This window comes from Sminthopsis crassicaudata, chromosome 6 (assembly GCF_048593235.1).
Source record: "Sminthopsis crassicaudata isolate SCR6 chromosome 6, ASM4859323v1, whole genome shotgun sequence".
Classification (NCBI taxonomy): Eukaryota; Metazoa; Chordata; class Mammalia; order Dasyuromorphia; family Dasyuridae; genus Sminthopsis; species Sminthopsis crassicaudata.
The window spans coordinates 192,022,126-192,039,956 of record NC_133622.1 but is presented as its reverse complement, the minus strand read 5'-3'; the positions used below and the strand labels follow the sequence as shown (position 1 = coordinate 192,039,956).

Below are 17,831 nucleotides of genomic sequence, written 5' to 3'. Positions count from 1 at the left end.
AAATTTCAGAGACTACCTTGTCCATTCTCCTTAGCTTACAGATAAGGAAATTGAAGCCCAGGGAAGTGGGCAGCATCATATGGCAAAACAGACCCGGTCCAACCTGGCTCCTCTGGCTCCTAATCTTTTCACTGGGCTATCTGAATAAATTAAGGATGTCTGGGGGGAGAAGGGAGGAGATGGGAAAGGTGAGACAAACAGGAAGAGTAATAATGCACCCGGCTCCAGCCATTCCTTTCTATCACCCCCACTGAAGTGAGATGTAGGACCAGATAAAATCTGAAGCAGTTATGGAAAAGGAATAACTAAAGTGAAAAGACAACTTGCCTGTGAATGGAGACCCAGACAAGGCCCTCCTGCTTCCAGAGGCCTTGGGATAGGCCCCAGAAGGCCAGTCTGCGTATAATATACTACCCTCCCAGGAAGGGCCAAATTCCTTCTTCCCAAGCTGGGCCCCAGTTCCCCCTGAAGTCAAAGGGAGGGAAGGACCCGAGTCTCCAAGTTGGAAAAGGCAGATTTTGGCTTTAAATAGCTCATTTGTGCCTCATTACCCCTCACCTTGATTTCCTTCCAATGGGCTAATGCCATGGTGATCCAAAGTGAAGTTTCCTGTTCAGCAATCAGCCAGCACTTCGGGGAAAGGGCATGTGCAGTAAGAAGCAGAGCAGTGTGGGCCAGGACCAATGCATCTGGGGCTGGAGTGGGGAAAAGGAGGAGAGTGGGTTGGGGATGAACCACAATTACTTCAAAAAATCTGGAAGAAAATGTTGGATCCCTAGTTTTAATGGACTTGGGAGAAGAAGAAAAGAGAGAGCGCCTTTTGTGTGAGAGAGGCCTCAAAGACTAGGGTCTTCCCCATTTATGCTAGGTTTGTCCAGGCCAGGGTCCCAGAGAATGCTTCCAGTTAAAGTATAGCTGCAAGAGTGTTGGTGGGTTCTACCAAAGTGTCAGAACTGTCCTCCCAATATCAGGTATGACCCATCACAACCGAGCGTGCAAAATGAGGAGAGCCGTTACGATAGTCCCCCTTCTATAGCTGAGAAAACTAAAACCAAAATCTGGAAAGTGACTCTCCCCAAATCAGTCAGTAAAAATTGGGGAGGGGAATTGGAATATGGATCTCTGGTACTTTTGCTGCAGTGCATGGGGCTGCCTCTAAAAATAGCAAAAGCTGGAAGGAGACTGAGATGTGTATATAGTATATGACCAAGGTTTGAGAACAATAACAGTGTATATATTTTATTATACTTTGGAATAGATACCAGAAGATCGTGAATCTAGAACTGGAAAATCCTTAGAAATTGTCTTCTGGTCTAATTCCCTCACTTAACATATAAGGAAACTGAGGCCCGTAGAGATTCATTTAGTAATGAATTCTTGGATGCTAAATCCAGTATTCTTTCCACTGCACTGGACTAGCTCCTTTCACAAAGCAATTTGCTATTCATTTTTTTATCCTGACCTAACAGGTCAGGTGAAGCAGGTAGGATCGCTATTATTTTTCACATTTTATGGAACCTGAGTTTGAATAACACCTCAGATATTTAGTAGTTGTGTGGCACTTGTCTCAAGTTGAATTTCTTCGTCTGTAAAATGCTACCCCATTTTGTTAATAATAGCTACTATCTCTCAGGGTATGGGATAAAAGGAGATAATATTTACAAAGTACTTTGCAAGCCTTACAAGCATTATATAAATGCTATTTTTATTATAATGATGTTAGATATTCTCATTATTATTATTATTATTATTATGTAGATAGAATGTCTGCCTCTAAGACAGGAAGTTCTGAATTCGAATGCTACCTTTGTTACATGCTTGTGATGCAAGACAAATCTCAACCTCTCAGGATTCTAGGACAGAGATGTCTGATACCCTCACCGGCTGCTGGTCACATTAGGGTGACACTCCCAAATGTTGCCAGAATGACATTAAAATATAATTGGGAAATATTTAACAAAACAAACAAAAACATAATAGAATATGGATCGTGTTAATATGTGGCTTTCTAAGTCAATATGCTTTACTGGGAACATTATAATAACCCCTATTTCTATTCAAATTTGATAACATGGATCCAAGCAACTCTCTAAGACTATGAAGAAAGGCTTCCTCATCTGGGAATTCCATACTAATAAAATCATAAGAGCAGCTTCTGTCCTCAGTGATAAGGAGAGAGACTGAAGGGTCAGGCTAACATAGTCACAAAGACTAGAAATTATCTTTTAAACAACAAAACCAGAGTCTCTTTCAGTTTTAGCCACTACAGATGAATCTTTTAAAAACACATCATATACTTCCCTAACTTTGCTGAACATAATGTCCAAGGACTGTGACTCGCCATAAGGTCTTCTGGAAAGGAAGAAGAAAAGAGAGAGAAAGGAAGAGAGAGACAGAGAGAAAGAGAGACAGAGAGAGACAGAGAGAGAGAGAGACAGAGAGAGAGAGACAGACAGAGAGAGAGAGAGAGAGAGAGAGAGAGAGAGAGAGAGAGAGAGAGAGAGAAAGAAAGAGAGACAGAGAGAAAGAGAGAGAGACAGAGAGAGAGAGAGAGAGAAAGGCAGAGAGAGAGAGAGAGAGAGAGAGAGAGAGAGAGAGAGAGAGAGAGAGAGAGAGAGAGGAGAGAGAGAGAGAGGAGAGAGAGAGAGAGAGACAGAGAGAGAGAGAGAGAGAGAATGGAAACAGAAAAAACAGAGAGCTTGGAAAGCTAGTATAGGGTGGGTTAAGGGAAGTGATGATAGATAAAACTGAAAAGAAAACATGGGGCCATTCACTTGAAGTCTCTCGGAGCTCCTCTGGATGCCTGGCCACATGGAGCTAGGGAAAGCTCTTGATTGAGCAAATGGTTTTAAGATGCTGACCCTGGACATGCTCAGGATGGATCAGAGGGGTCAGGTCTACAGCAAGTGAAAGTCCAGCAGAGATGAGCTGGCTGAGAATGGAGAGCCATGGCTATGATTTCAGGCTTAGGTGAGGGGAAAGACGGCTGCTCCCTTTTGGGCAATACAGCCCAATGGAGAGCAGCTGAGTTGAGAAGGGGAGTCCTAGGCTTGAAGCCCATCCCAGATCCTTACTAGCGGTGTGATTCCTCATCTATAACATGTGGATGATGTTATAGAATTGTGAAAAGGTTCAAATGAAAAAAATGAATATAATGCTATTTATAAAAAGTTCTTAAATTCTTATCAGGTACCTAATAAATGTTGAATTCAATTAAAGTGACAGAGAGAAAAAGAGGCAGGCAATTAGAAATAGGGGTCTGGAGCTTTGGAGAAAGGTCAGGGCTGGAGATATCTCTCTTTTTTTGGAGGAGACAACTACAGAGAGCGATAATCAAAGCCAGAGGAGAGGATGAGGAGGCTGGGAACATAAGAATCCAAGAGAAGATGCACAAAGACTGAGCTTTGGGGAACACTTTTTAAGAGTGAGAATTGATTGGTTTGTGAATCCTAAAGCCTTGAGGTGTCTAGAAAAAAGTGATGGATCAATGAGGCCTCTGAAAGACCTAGACCCACATCCTGATTCCGAAACTTAACAACCTTTTAGGTACCTCTGTTTTCCCATCCAAAAAATGGGGAGAACACTACTTGAAATCCTTACCTCACCAAGTTGTTGGGAGGAAAGCAAAATTTTGCCAGCCTCAGAGCACTGTACCAGTAGGATCTGTTGCTATTCTTTCCTTTTGCAAATGAGGAACTGTTTTTTAAGTTCACTAAGAAGAAAAGAACATTGTCCAGTGTTTTTGAGTCAGAAGGAAAGAGGCCAGCTTGGTCTTGACCAGATCCAAAGACCTTTCAATAAAACATTAGTATATTTTAGAAAACAGCTAAAATTGGAATTTACGCAAAGTATGGGGCCTATTATCTGTATCTGACCTAAATGATTATGTGTAAAGTTTGGCCACCTCTATTGCAAGGGCTGGGCCTGTGGTTAAAGAAACATGTCTTTGCTCGGACAGAAATAAATCTTTAAAAGCCATTATAAAAAATCTTGTTGCATAATCTAAAAATATCCCCGGGGGTGTAGAATACTTGCCAAAGGAAACAGCAAACTATGTTTATCTTTGGGGGGAGGGTATTGATTCCTTACCAAATGACGTTTCCTCTCTTTGCCCCCAACTCCTGGCTCTCCATTCCGAGGAAGGCCCCCAGGTAGAAGCCACAGTGGGACCGTAGGGAGAAGGAGTCAGATGACCACGTGTGGCTGTAGCTCACACTGACCGGTCCCTGCTCCAAGGGGCTCAGTTCTGTGCCCAATCCACCCCTTTCCAATCATAATCAGTCATGAGAGGCAGCAGTTTGAAGGGTGTGGGAAGAAAATGAGACTTGGAAAGAGAGACCTCTGTTTAAATTCTGTCTCAGCCACTTATAGGCTCTGTGACCACTGGCAAGCCACTTCCCTTTCTTTAGCCTCAGTTTCCTCATTTGTAAAATGGGGGGAAATCATACCTGCTCTAGTTTCCTGTGATTTTACTGATGTGGGGAGCTCTTGATTCCTTTCCTCTCTGGAACTTCACAATCACAATAGCTCTCACCAAATCATGGTGAAGAAAATATTTGTGAACCTTAAAACCTCAGGCAATGGGAATTATTATGATGATTCAGCAAAGGCCAGAGTTCTTGTAGCCTCTTGCTGCCCTGGCTAAAATTCAAAAACTTGCTCTAACTGAGGGTAAAGTTCATCTAGGATTACATTGGACTCCGTGGCTTCCCACTGGACACATCTGATCTGCCAGTGTTTCTCACTTATAGCAGAAATATAGTTGTCTCTTGCTTTTTCTCACGTCAGAAAGCTGAGTGCTCATTCAAACGAAGGCCTTTTCCATCTCTGTGAGACTGTGAAAAATACTTTCCATCCTACATATGCAAAAAACCCCAAACAAATAAATAATCCAATAACAACAAAAGTTTGACTTCCAAGGAACAGAGTGAAATGGATGCGGTGACTCTAGGCCACAAGAGCAAGTAAGGGGTCAATTAAAGTTAAGGAGCTATGGGAGATCCACAGGGACCTCCAGGATATGGAAAGCACCAAAAGGAGCCCTGATCTTCTGAGTGAAGGTGAGAGCAAGGTTTGATACTTTCACAATGGTTAGAAAAGTCTGTGGCTCAGGTTATTTGTACCTTATTCCTGGAACACCTTCCCACCCTCACTTAGCCTGGTAAAATTCAAATTCAATGCTGTCCTTGAGCCCCTATCAGGAACAACTCTCCCTCAAACCTAACACAGCACTTTGTACTTCTTTAATGATTTAACATATTACATTTTGTGTCTTTTCCATCTCCTAGAGTAAAAGCCTCATGAGAAGAAATATTCTGTCCACTCTGAGGTTTAGATCTTTCCTCAGTCCAAAGCCCAGTGCTCTATATCTAGTAGCTGCTCAATAAATGTCTGTATAATTGAATGGAATCTGACCTCCTGGAAAGTTACAAAGGAAATCAGATAATCACCCTTTTCTTTTTATTGTCTAAACTATTATTGTCATCACTAGCCTTTCATGGAGCAATATTATCTCAACTAGCTGATCAGTCTGTGTAAATCTTGATGGAATCATCTGCAAGATTGGTCTCAGCTGGGATACCCAAGGTCTGAGAGCCCTAAAAAATCTCCTAAATCAGTTGTCTGAATTTCTTTCATGTATGTCCTGATTGATTCATGAAGAGGTGCCTACGGGAATTAGAGCAAAAAGAACAGAATCTTAGCGCTGGAAGAAGCTTTGATGGCCAGTCAGTCCAACTCTAAACAAAACAGGAAGGTTTTTTTTTTTTTTTTAGAGTATTGCCCAAATGGTTATACAAGCTTCCCTTGAACCTCTTCTACAATGGGAAAGAAGGTACTACCCACCAAGGTCTACTATTCCACTTTCAGGTAGCTCTAATTATTAGGAAATTGTTCTAAAATCCACCTCTCTGCAATGTCTGTGATTCAAACTAATTCTGTTTACTCCTTACTTACTTAATTCTGTTTACTTATTACTGACTTAACTTTGAACATATTGCTTAAGTCCTATGGACTTTAGTTTACTTATATTTAAAAGGAGAGGATAGTCCTAGATAAATGGTTTTTAAGGATTAAATCAAGGATGCTAAAGTTCCATTTACTACCTTTGGGGGTTAACACAACAATGAAGGTAGAAGAGAATATGGGTTAAGGAGGATCAATGGGAAAGCCTATCCTAGGGCTCAATCAATTGCATAAGAACAAGATGGTAGAGATGTGGTTATAAAACACTCCTGAAGAGAATTTAAGGATTTTATTGGACTAAAAGCTCAATGAGAACCAATAAGAGGAGATGAAAGTGAACCATTAATTTGATCTTAGATTATATTAAGAGGTATAATGGTCAGAATGAGAGAGGTGATCAACAGTCACACTATTCTCTGCTCTGATAAGACCCTTTTAGAAATGTTATTTCTTGCCCTGGGATCCACATTTTAGGAAGAATATTGACATGCTAATGTATGTCATTAGAAACATAACTTGGAAAGTGAAGGTATAGGAAAACCATGTCATGAAGGAACTGGGATAGAAAAGTACATTGAAATAACAAAATATCTGTCTTCAAGTTATTTAAAGTCTATTTGGAAGAAGAGGAGCTGGATCTGGTCAGAGGGAAGAAGTTACAGAAATCTCCACTTTAGCTCTGTTACCAGTCCAAGAGTGGATTGGATTGCCCTAGTAAGCAGTGAATTTACCCATCCATGGAAGTCTAAGTGGAGGCTGGACCACCCTACTGTTAGGAATATTGTGGAAGGAATTCTTGCTAAGGGAAGATGCTTTAGATGCCTGTTGAGTTTCCTTCTTCCTCTGAGATTCCTTAATCCTAAATGCCGAGGGAATTATACAAAAAAGAGCTCCAGGAAAATCACTTTGGAGGTCCCTGATTCATCTCTTGCCTGAAGCTGAATTTTTGGATTTCGGTTTGTTTGGATTTAGATAAACTTATAAAACAACAGAAATGGGAGTAAACTGGCCAATAATAGACATTTTCGCCAGCCTAAGAAGCCTGATGAGATCTGCAAGAATAGGAGTCCATGTCAGTACATAACTCAGTCCTCCGCTACCCCTTCTTTTCCCTCCCCTACTAAACACATATTATTCTTCTAGATTCTTAATCCTCAAGTCCTGAACAAGGACACTGGTCCTCCCCGCTTTTTCTCAAAGACAAAAATTCTTGGAAACGTCACTAGAAGTCTCTTTTACACTCGGTTTTCTCATCTATAAAATAAGGTATAAGGGAAAGGGAACAAGAACAAGATAATCTTATGAACTGGTCCCTTCCAGCTCAATGCCATACGTTGGATTTTCTTTGTTGGATTCTCAGCATGGAGCACACCTAGAAGCTGAAGTCAGGAAACATTACCCAACCTTCTCCTTGGCTATGGCCACATGATATCAAGCCAACGTGCCTTAGTTAATTCCACCCACCAATCCACCAGGTTGATGGCAAGGCCAGTCTTCCCAGTAGTCTTAGACTGAACAGGCAATGAACCAGGGACAGAATTCACTGGTTAAGTCAACAAGCTTTGATTAAATGTCTATTATATACCAGGCACTGTCCTAAGCCCTGGAGATTCAAAGAAAGGGGGAAAAAAATCACCAGTCCCTGCCTTCAAGAGACTCAGAGCCTCATGGAGAAGACAGCATGAAAACAGAGGTACAAGCTATATGATAAAGACAGGATAAATTGAAAAATATGAATAAAGGAGAGACACTTTATCAAGGGAGACTGACTGAGAAAGGCTTCCTATAGAAAGAGATTTAAGCCAGGGGAGGTAGAGATGGAGAGAGAGTTCCCCGCGGGGCACAGCCACAGAAAATGTCCAGAGTCATGAGTTGGAGAGTCTAGCCCAAGGAGGCCAAGGATTATAAAGGAAAAATAAGAAGTAAGAAAACTGGAAAAAGAGTCCAGGTTATGAAGGATTGTAAAAGGATTTTATATTTGATCCTAGAGTTAATAGGCAGCCACTGGAGTTTATTGAATAGGAGTATGACATGGTCAAAGCTGTGCTTTAGAAAGATAGCAGCAGCTAATGTTTATATAGAGTTTACTAAGTGCCAGGCCCTCTGCTGAGCACTTTCTAACTCTTATCTCACTTGCAACTCCATTATTATCCCCATTTTATAAAATGATTAATCCAGAGAGAGACAGTTCTTCTCTGTGGCAAAAAGTGAAGTCTTTCTTGGAAGAAAAATCTAAACCATGAATTTAGTGATGAGGCAACATGGTATAGAAATAAGGGATGTGGGAGGATAAGGTCATCAAATGGCTGGGTAGAGCTTTCAGCTACAGTGTTCTTCCCCCTTTACCTTCTCCCAAAATGCACAAGTGAACAGTGGGCCAAGCTCTGTGTAAGTGCTGGGGATGGCAACAAGCTTACCTGCCCTCGAGAAGTCCACCGTCTATTGGAGAAGAGGATGCGCAAACATCTATATATGAACAAGGTAGTGAGAAAATCATCTGGATGTAACTTCAGAGAAAGAGAGAATTCATGGGAAATTTGAAAAGGCTTCTTTTTATGGAATAATGACCTTTGATTTTCAAAATATATGCAAAGATAGTTTTCAGCATTCACCCTTGTTAAACTTTGTATTCCAAATTTTTCTCCTATTTTCCCCCTAATGCTCTTCCTTAGACAGCAAGTAATCCAATATAGGTTAAACATGTGCAATTCTTCTATACGTATTTTCACATTTATCATGCTGCACAAGAAAAATCAAATCAAAAGGAGGTAAAATCAGAAGAAAAAACAAAAAGCAAGCAAACAATAACAAAAAAGATGAAAAAAAATATACTGTGATCCACACTCAGTCCCCAGTCTTCTCCCTGGAGGCAGGTGGCTCTCTCCATCTCAAGTCCATTGAAATTAGCCTAAATCACCTTCCTGTTGAAAAGAGCCACTTCTGGCCCTCTCCAACAATGACATGAACCAAATCAGTTCCAATAGAGCAGTAATGACTATGATCAGGAGATGACTATGGACTACTACATAGAATTCCCAGTCCCTCTATTTTTGTCCGCCTGCATTTATGATTTCCTTCACAGGCTAAATGTATACTATTTCAAAGTCTAATTCCTTTTGTGCAGCAAAATAACTGTATGGACATGTATACATAGATTGTATTTAATTTGTACTTTAACATATTTAACATGTATTGGTCAACCTGCCATCTGGGGGAGGGGGTGGGGGGAAGGAGGGGGAAAAATTGGAACAAAAAGTTTGGCAATTGTCAATGATGAAAAATTACCCCTGCATGTATCTGGTAAATAAAAACTATAATAAAAAAATAAAGCTCTATCCATTATCCCATTAAAAAAAAGAAAAAAAAGAAGAAGAAAAGAGCCACATCCATCAGAGCTGATCAGCATATAATATTCTTGTTGCTGTGTACACTGTTCTACTCCCCTTATCAGCATCAGTACATGTAAGTCTCTCTAGGCCTTTCCGAAATCATCCCGTTTCTTAGAGAACAATAATACAGAAAAGGCTTCTTACAGAAGAAGAGATTTGAGTTGAGACTGAAGGAAGCCAGGAGCCAGGGATGATAAGAAGGGAGAGCATTCCAGGCATGAAGGACATCCAAGGACTATTCCCAGAGTCAGTACTGGCTCATGGAGTGAGGAGGAACAGGATAACCCTAGTGAGGTATGAACAGACTGGAAAGGCAAAGAAGGGCTTTAAGGTTTAGAAGTTTGTCATCCTGTAATTAGTAAGATGGGGTTGATTGTATGAGCACATGGTAAAGGTTATTTTGATAAGCAAGAAAGTAGATCTGGATTTGAATCTTACCTCCAATATTTACCAGTTATATGACTAAGTCTCTCTGATATTCAGTATTCCCATCTGTAAAATGGGGACATTCCTCACTCTACCTAGAGAGGGCCATAGGAAAGAAAGTTTGCTGTAAATTATGGCAAGCAAGATTTCAGCACACTATCTGATTACTTGATGTTCCCTCTTGTGGCATCTTCTTTGCCCATAGTGCTCAGCACCCTCTCACTACCCCCGCGTTGCCTATGAGCATTCAGGAAGCTTGTAATCCTTTCACTCTAGACTTTTTTCCCCCTTTCTTTTGTCCAATGGAAATTCACTCCCAGTTCATGTCCTGAGAAAGCTATTAGCTAAATGGATTCCCACTAAGGTGTTAATAACTGATAATTGTTTCCTGTGCTATTCCCAGGAGTATGTTCTGTTCAGGGAACAAAAGCCCCAATGGTGAAATTTTAGGCCCAGAGTGGGGAGCAGCTGGCATACCTCTCAACCCACCAGCAAGGCACATATAGGGCCAGTCCAGAGGATGCCCAATTTTGCCCCTGACAAAAGAGAAGTTGTTTACAGAGCTACTCAAGGAAGACACTGGAGAGAGAGGAAACCATATGTCTTGGATGGTTTACAGGGAAGCATCTCTCTGACCACTTTCGGTTGTTTGGGTAGACCTAAAGAATCCCTCAGAAATGCAAAAAGGGGCTGTCACACAGGAGACAGAGGATTCATGTTACTCGGGGGAAGGTCACAGCCATTGTCTCCCATTACACAGTTTCCATTGGAAAAACAGCCCCATTTCACCTTGGATCCAATCCAGGGAAACTTGCAAACAGATCTAGTTTCTCACTGAACAAGCCAAAACTGGCAGATTGCACTTCTCTCCGGACAGAGCTGGGGCTTCTGTCCCAGCTGAACTAACAATTTAGGGTAACTGGGTATCATTAATACAGTGGGAGGTTTGTTTGAACCTTTGCTTTTTTCCGCATAATGCAGAGGTAAGTATCTCAGGGAGGCTGCCAGGGCTTCCTGGGCCTTTCCCAAACAGAGGCACCTGCAGGGGAACTTGGGGAAGATTTGTGGCACAATTACTGGTCTATACATCACAGGATGACAGAACTGCAGAGCTGGTCTAGACTGGACTTACTCTTACCACCTGCTGCCCTTTCCTCCTCCCTGGCTCCTCAACATCCAGAATCCTTCTCACCTGCAGGTCTTTCCTCCTTCTGGCTGGAATGTCCAAACCATTTCATCCCTCCCTTTCCCAATCCTTCCATCCCTCGAGGCTCAGCCCAACCCTCACTTCCTCCAAGAAGCTCTTCCCCTTTCTCTTTCCTGACACCTTCCCTCTAAGCCTTTGCTACCTTAACTAGAGGAGAACAATCAATCACTCACTGGCTGCAGAATAAGTGCTAAGAGGCCTCTAAATCGGAACAATTCTTGTGCAAGGATTATGTTTGGAGTTATATTTCCTTGGATGAGCCAAGGAAACTTGGCCACACCTCAAGAATTGTCGATAAATTATCAAGCAGCGTAAGAAGGAATTGATTTCCAAGAATTGAAGTGTGTGGCTTTTCAGCATCATTAGCCTTAACCAACTCTTCTCCCCACTCCTCCCCTCCCCTCCCTCCTCCATCCTCTGGATAGACCCTCCTCCCTTCACTGGAAAGCTCTCCAGTAGAGAGAGGACCATTTGAGTTTTGAGGAGCGCAGAGGATTTTAGAGCCATTTCTTTTGTCTCTTTGAGAAAGCTCTCTGAAGGCAGGGTCAGGAGTTCACTTCTTCTGGCTCCCACACAGTACCCAGCATAAGACTGGATGTAGGATAAAAGCTGGGTTTAAAAATAAATAAATAAAAAGATGTGTTAATTGGTAGGGAAAGTGTGTTCTAGATCAGGGCTTCCCAACTTTTCCCACTTATAACCCCTTTTGCTAGAGAAATTTCTGTGTGACCTAGGTATATAAGTATAAAAAATAGATATGCAAATCAGACACTAATAATAAATCATCACTTCACAGTGACTCTAGGTATATGAGTATTAAAAATAGGCTTGCAAATCAGACACTTACTACTACTACTACTACTACTAATAATAATAATAAATCACTTCACAATCTCCATATTCAATTATAAGACAATATGGAGTCATGGACCCCAGCTTAAGAAGTTGAGTTCTAGAGAGAAGCCAATGAGGACCTGGATCTGAACTGAAATGGCCCATCAAGAAAGGAGACAAGTGTCTATACAGGTCTGTGAAAAGGGAGAAAAACTGGCCCCATTTCACCAGGTTTGACTCATTGGACAGCATGGTCATTCTCCAAACCCTGAAGCCTGACCGCCCTTCTAGCTCCCCCTTGATTACTGCAGATGGCTTCTGAATGGATCTCCCTGCCTCTTTCCAGTCAGTCACTCAATCAGCAAGCATCTATTAAGCTTTCACCAAGGGCCAGGCACTGTGCTAAACACTGGGAATACAAAGAAAGGCAAAAAACACTTCCTTCCCTCAAGGAGCCACCAATCTAATGGAGAAGACAACACGTAAATAACAAAGAATACATAAGCTAGATCCAGAATAACTGGAAGGCACTAGTTCCTGAAGGACCTGGAATGCTCTCCTAAAGAAGGGGGAGATTCAAGCTGAATTTTAAAGGGAACAAGAAAAACAACGGGCTTCAGTTAGAAGGGTAAGCCTCCTTACCCCCTCTCCAAACCACTTTTTATATATCTGTCAAAGTTATATTCCTTTTTTTAACCTTTTTTTTTTTTCCAAAGTTATACCCCTGAATAGAGGCTTGACCACATGATTGCCTTGTAATCTGGCTCAGGTCAAAATTATCATTATTTCACATGATCTCCATTTCCCACCCCACCCTACACAAACTAGGGACTCTATATTCCAATTAAATTGACTTTTGTTCATCCCCATCCATGACCTGCCACCTCCCACCTCCACGCCTTTACCTACGCTGTTTTTCATACCTGGAATATTATACCTCCTCACCCCCATCTGTAGTTCCTTTTAAGGCTCAGCCCAGTTACCACTTCCTAAAATTTTTCTTTTATGATTCTTCCAACTGTCAATGCTCCCCATAGGAATTGCTTTTTATTAACTTTACTTATATTTACTTCATTTTATATATTCAAGCATGTATATATAAAATGAAGTAAATATATGTATAATATAAATATATATATGATATACAAATCATTTACACAATTTATCTTTCTACATAGTCTTTCTTCCTCTACCCTGTTTTCCCCACTCTAAAATATAACTTCTTAAAGGAAGAAACAGTTTCTATTTGGCCTTTGTATTCTTAATGCATGGTACAGAGTAGATACTGAAAACCAATAAAAAACAAAGTAACCTGAACCAGGTATAGAATATACCTAATGACTACAATCATGTAAAAATCCTCTGAAAGCCAAACATTAAATAATTATGTATCAGTTGATTTAGTTGCATCTGACTCTTTGTGACCCCATTTGGTATTTACTCAGCAGATACTTGGCTTGTTTTACAAATGAGGAAACTGAGGTAGAGTTAAGTAATATGTGTTGGAGGCCAGAGTTGAATTCATGAGGAGGACTCTTCTTGATTTCAGCCCTCATATCCCACTCTGTCATCTAGCTACTGGTAGGATAATTATAATAACAAAGTTCAATTAAAAATACACGGAAGCAGTCTAAAGCTACTGGGAGAGAAAGTTCTGATTAAATGGTCTTTGCCTTCATCAGGCTAGTAATGAGCTCTAAGGACTGAGGAGATGAAGAAATACTAGGGCCATTGCTTAGACAGTATCATTCCTAATGAGATCCAAGAGTCAAATTCTAGACTTGATGCTCATTTCATGTCCCATCTGGGTTTCTACAGTGCCAATCATCTTCTTCCTCCTGTCTTATATCTAATTTATTATAAAAGGTGCTGATTGCCCCTCACCACTGACATGTTCTTGTATCCATCCCTTCCCTCCCCACTGCCAGCACACTAGGAGAGCACCTCTTTCACCCAGTAAGATTCTAGCTGTAACCTCCCAACAATTCTTCCTCTTTCACTATGGCTTCCTATAATCCATCCTACACAAGTTGCCAGAATTTTTTTTTTCTTGGTAGATCTATTTCATTCCACTGCTTTAGTAATTTTCTTGCCCTCTAATCAATATTTGAACTCTTTTGCTGGCCCCTCTAAATAAGATTACTTGTCAACCCCTCTAGATGGCCTACATTTCCCACCTCTGAGTCTTTCCTCATATTATATCCTCCTATTTCTTGAACACTCATTATTGTTGTTCAGCTGTTTTTCATTGTTTCTGATTCTTTGGGACTCCATTTGGGATTTTGGGGCAAAGATACAGAAGTGGTTTGCCATTTCTTTTTCCAGTTTATTATACAAATGAGGAAAATGAGGGTAAGTGACTTGCCCAAGATCATACATATAATAAGTATCTACAGCTTTGAGCTCAGGAAGACGAGCCTTCTTGACTCCAGGTCCAGAACTCTACCCAGTGTACCATCTAACTGCCCATTGAATACTTATGTCCAACTCAAATGTCAGCTCATCTAGGAAGCCTTCCTTGATTCTCAATAAGTAATGGCTCTGCCCAACTTGAACCTCACACTGCCCTTTGTGAGTATCTTTTTGGGTGATTCTTGTGTATTATTATGTTTATCATAGATATCTATATGTGTGCTGTTCCCCTCTTGGTCTATGAACTCCACAAATGCAGGGACCGCATATTACCTAAACTTTGTTTGTCCCTGATACATGACACATGGGACACTATACAAGGTAGAAGTTTAATAAATGTTTTCTGATTTGAACTTGAGGGATAGGAAAGATCAAATATTTAGGATTTATTTTGATTCACTGAAGCAAAACAAGTTTCTTTAAGAAATGAGGGTGGTGAGTGGGACTGTGAATGGAGAGTGCTACAGAATAAACAGCAAAATATGAGCCCAGATTTCCTTTTCTTAGAGCCCTTAAGAAATGAGATATTTATCTGTCTTGGTAAGATCAGATGACATCTTAGCTAAAGGCAAAGGAAGAGAGGAGATGAACCCTCAAGAGTCATTTCCTGTCTTAGTTCCCCACAAGGATGACCCTTAACCCAGCAACTTTCCAGTCAGCTCAGTTCTCATCTTGGGCTAGGAAGTGGGGGGGAAGTTATTTTCATATCTCCATTTAATAAATGAGAAAATAGAGACACGGAGCACCCCTGGCCATGATCAGATAACAAACCACTGCAATGCAGTGGAAAGGGTAAGAAATAGGGAATCAGGAAGCCCGGGTTTCAGTTCTGGGTAATGATTTTTGGGCAAATGACTTTCCCCCCACTCTGACCTCAGTTTCTTCATCTGGGAAATGAGGGAATTGGCAAAATAGTCATAGGAGTGTTATTGTAACAGCAAACAATGATAACAAAAGTAGATCTGTGGTTATGAGAGAATGGCTAAATTAGCTGCCATCTGTGAATGCAATAGAGAATAGTACACTATAAGAAGCAATGAGAGATGAGAAGAATGACAAAACTTATGTTAATTTATGCAAAGTAAAATAGGCAAATCTAGGAAGCCTTCTACACAAGGACTACTACAAGAGAAATGGAAAAAACAAAAATCCAAAATGAATACTATGTAGACCAAGGTTCACCTCAAAGAGATGAAAAAAAATTTTCTATTTTTTTTTTGCAGAAGCGAGGCAGTATGGGTACGGAACATTATGTACACTCTCCAACCTCTTGGTGTCAGTTAATTTTGCTGAAATGTTTTTGTAACTGAATCCCAAAGCCCTTTGGTATGGAACTCTCCTCTGTGGTGGAGATCAATGTCTCACAATTGTTTAAGGTGAGTGAGTTGAAAAGAAAGTTTGTCAGTTTCTTTTCAAGTTCAAGATGTTTCAAAGAATGGGGAAACAAAGATGACATTTTTTAAAAAATCAACACTATATTAAAGAAGAAAAAAAAGAAAAATGAAAGGATAGATAAAATGACCTCTAAGATCTCTTCCAGTTCTGACAGTTTATGGTTTAGTGATTCTCAAAAGCCCAGGACTGAATCCACACTTTAGTGCGGGGTCCTGCATTTTAGGAAGAAAATTGACCATCTAGAGAGTCCATAGAAGGGAGTTAGTTGGAAGACAGATAAGAGACCTAAAAATCATATTTCAGGAGGACCACTTAAAGGTCTGAGATTGGAAAAGTGAAAACTTAAAGGAGTGGAGCAGGATGACTGCATAAAGGAAGAACACCACATTTAGGGGCCAGATCTGCTCTCCTTGTCCATGGAGAGTAGAATGAGGGGCAATGGGTGGAAATTAGAGGAGACTTGTTTTGGATATAAGGAAACTGTCCAGAGGAGAAATAGGGTGCTTTGGGGGAAAGTCACTTCCCCATACAGAGGTCCTTAAGTGCTGGCTGGTTAAACAAGAGGCAAGAGACAAAATACATGGATTGCTCTCTGGATAGGAGTTGGACTAGTTGCCCCTTCAGGCCTCTTCTCTGAGATTCCATGATCCATGGATCCAATCTCTCAATCTCCAGGGATCACCCATTCCAAAGAGGAATGCCCAGAAAGCAAAGATTTTCCGTCATGGCTTTGAAGATGCATAACTTCACTGGTGGAGGAAATTTTCAGTGAGGAAGTTCCCTCCACTAATATAGATTTAGCAATTGCTCTGCAATTTGTCCTGGGAGAAGATGGTATGTAGGAAGAGTGGGTCTCAAATCAAGAGCTATCCATTATGCTACTTCTCAATAATAGTACCATTTGTGTTAAAGAGCAGAGATTCTTAACCCAGGGTTGTGAACATTTTAAAAATATTTTTTATAATTGAATGTAAGTGGTTTTCTTTGAAATATTATATTTTACGCATTTAAAAGTATAATTTTGACTGAATGAGGGAGGTGACTTTAAAAAGTAATAACACATAATACCCATCACTTTAAATTGTTAAAAAACAGACCAGGGAAGGCAAGATCCTTCTGGATATCAGGTTTTATGCTCTTGAGCAATCAAATCAGTCAATGGCATTTTTAGTTTTCTTTATGTCCTCCATGGTTTCCCCTGACCGCTGGCCCCCAACCCTCACATTTCTTGATTTCTGTTGTGTCCCTTTATTAACTACCATTTTCCAAATGGATTTTTTTCAATAAAAGGAAAGAAGAAATGCAAAAAAAAAAATAGCATTATTCTGAAAAAAGGGCCCATTGACTTTAGCAGATTGCCAGAGGGGCCCAGTTTTGGCCAGATGTTAGCACCAAAACCACAAGCAGCCTCCGAAAAAAAGGAAAGAACACTCCCCTCTTGGTCCTGCAGTCTCACTGGAGAATGAGTTCTGAGCCCCCGAGTGCCAGTGTTCCCCTTGGAGCAGTCAATCAAACATAATTATTGATAGGGGACTGGGGAGTGGGTGTAAGAGATTATGCATTGGCTGGTTAAAAGCCACTATTGTGGGCTCCAGGCCCAAATAGCCCTTCTTGGATGTGTGAAGTACCCAGCAAGCTCATGGAAAAAATCCAGGTGCTAACCCCAACAGCTTCCTTCCCCTCCAGCCCCTTCTGAAAGTCCTCGAGAAGACTTTCCCCCTGCACAACTCCACTGCTGGCCCAGCTGGGGAAAAGGTTCATGGCATAGGAGGTATGTCAAGCCCACGTCCTCACTCCAGGCTCTTTCCCCATCGAGCCAGGCTGTTTTCTTTGGAGGGAAACGGGCATTCTTTCATGCATAGCAGTTGACACACCAGATGATAAAAGTGCCCACTGGGTAACCAGAGACCTCCATCCTTCCCTGAAATATCCAGCTTTACAAGTTTCATGGGAGGCTTCTCCCAGTGCCAAAGACATCTGGAAGTGTTTCCAAGGATCAGATTCAGGCTCTTCATATTTAAGAGTCCTGGCAGGCTGTAATGGATACAAAAACTAAAGCAAAATTCCCCTTTCAATGAGCTCAGCTCTGCCAAAAAGTGACAAAGACCGAGCAGGCTGTCTGTTTGGATGCTCCTGGCTCTCCCGCTTACAGAAATCAAAACTTCATCAACATGCTTTTACCTATAGGAAATCAGCCCGACATT

General features: G+C 41.0%; 1 long non-coding RNA gene across 3 annotated transcripts in view; it reads right to left on the bottom strand.

The window, feature by feature from the left end:
• The window catches only part of LOC141545539 (uncharacterized), a 53,964-nt gene that overhangs the window by 22,596 nt on the left and 13,537 nt on the right, over positions 1–17,831 (bottom strand). For all 3 annotated transcript variants that reach the window (XR_012483059.1, XR_012483060.1, XR_012483061.1), the window contains exons 2-3: positions 9,792–9,874; positions 559–695 (exon numbers count right to left, since the gene is read on the bottom strand). This is a non-coding gene — a long non-coding RNA (uncharacterized LOC141545539). The remainder of the gene's footprint in view (positions 1–558; positions 696–9,791; positions 9,875–17,831) is intronic.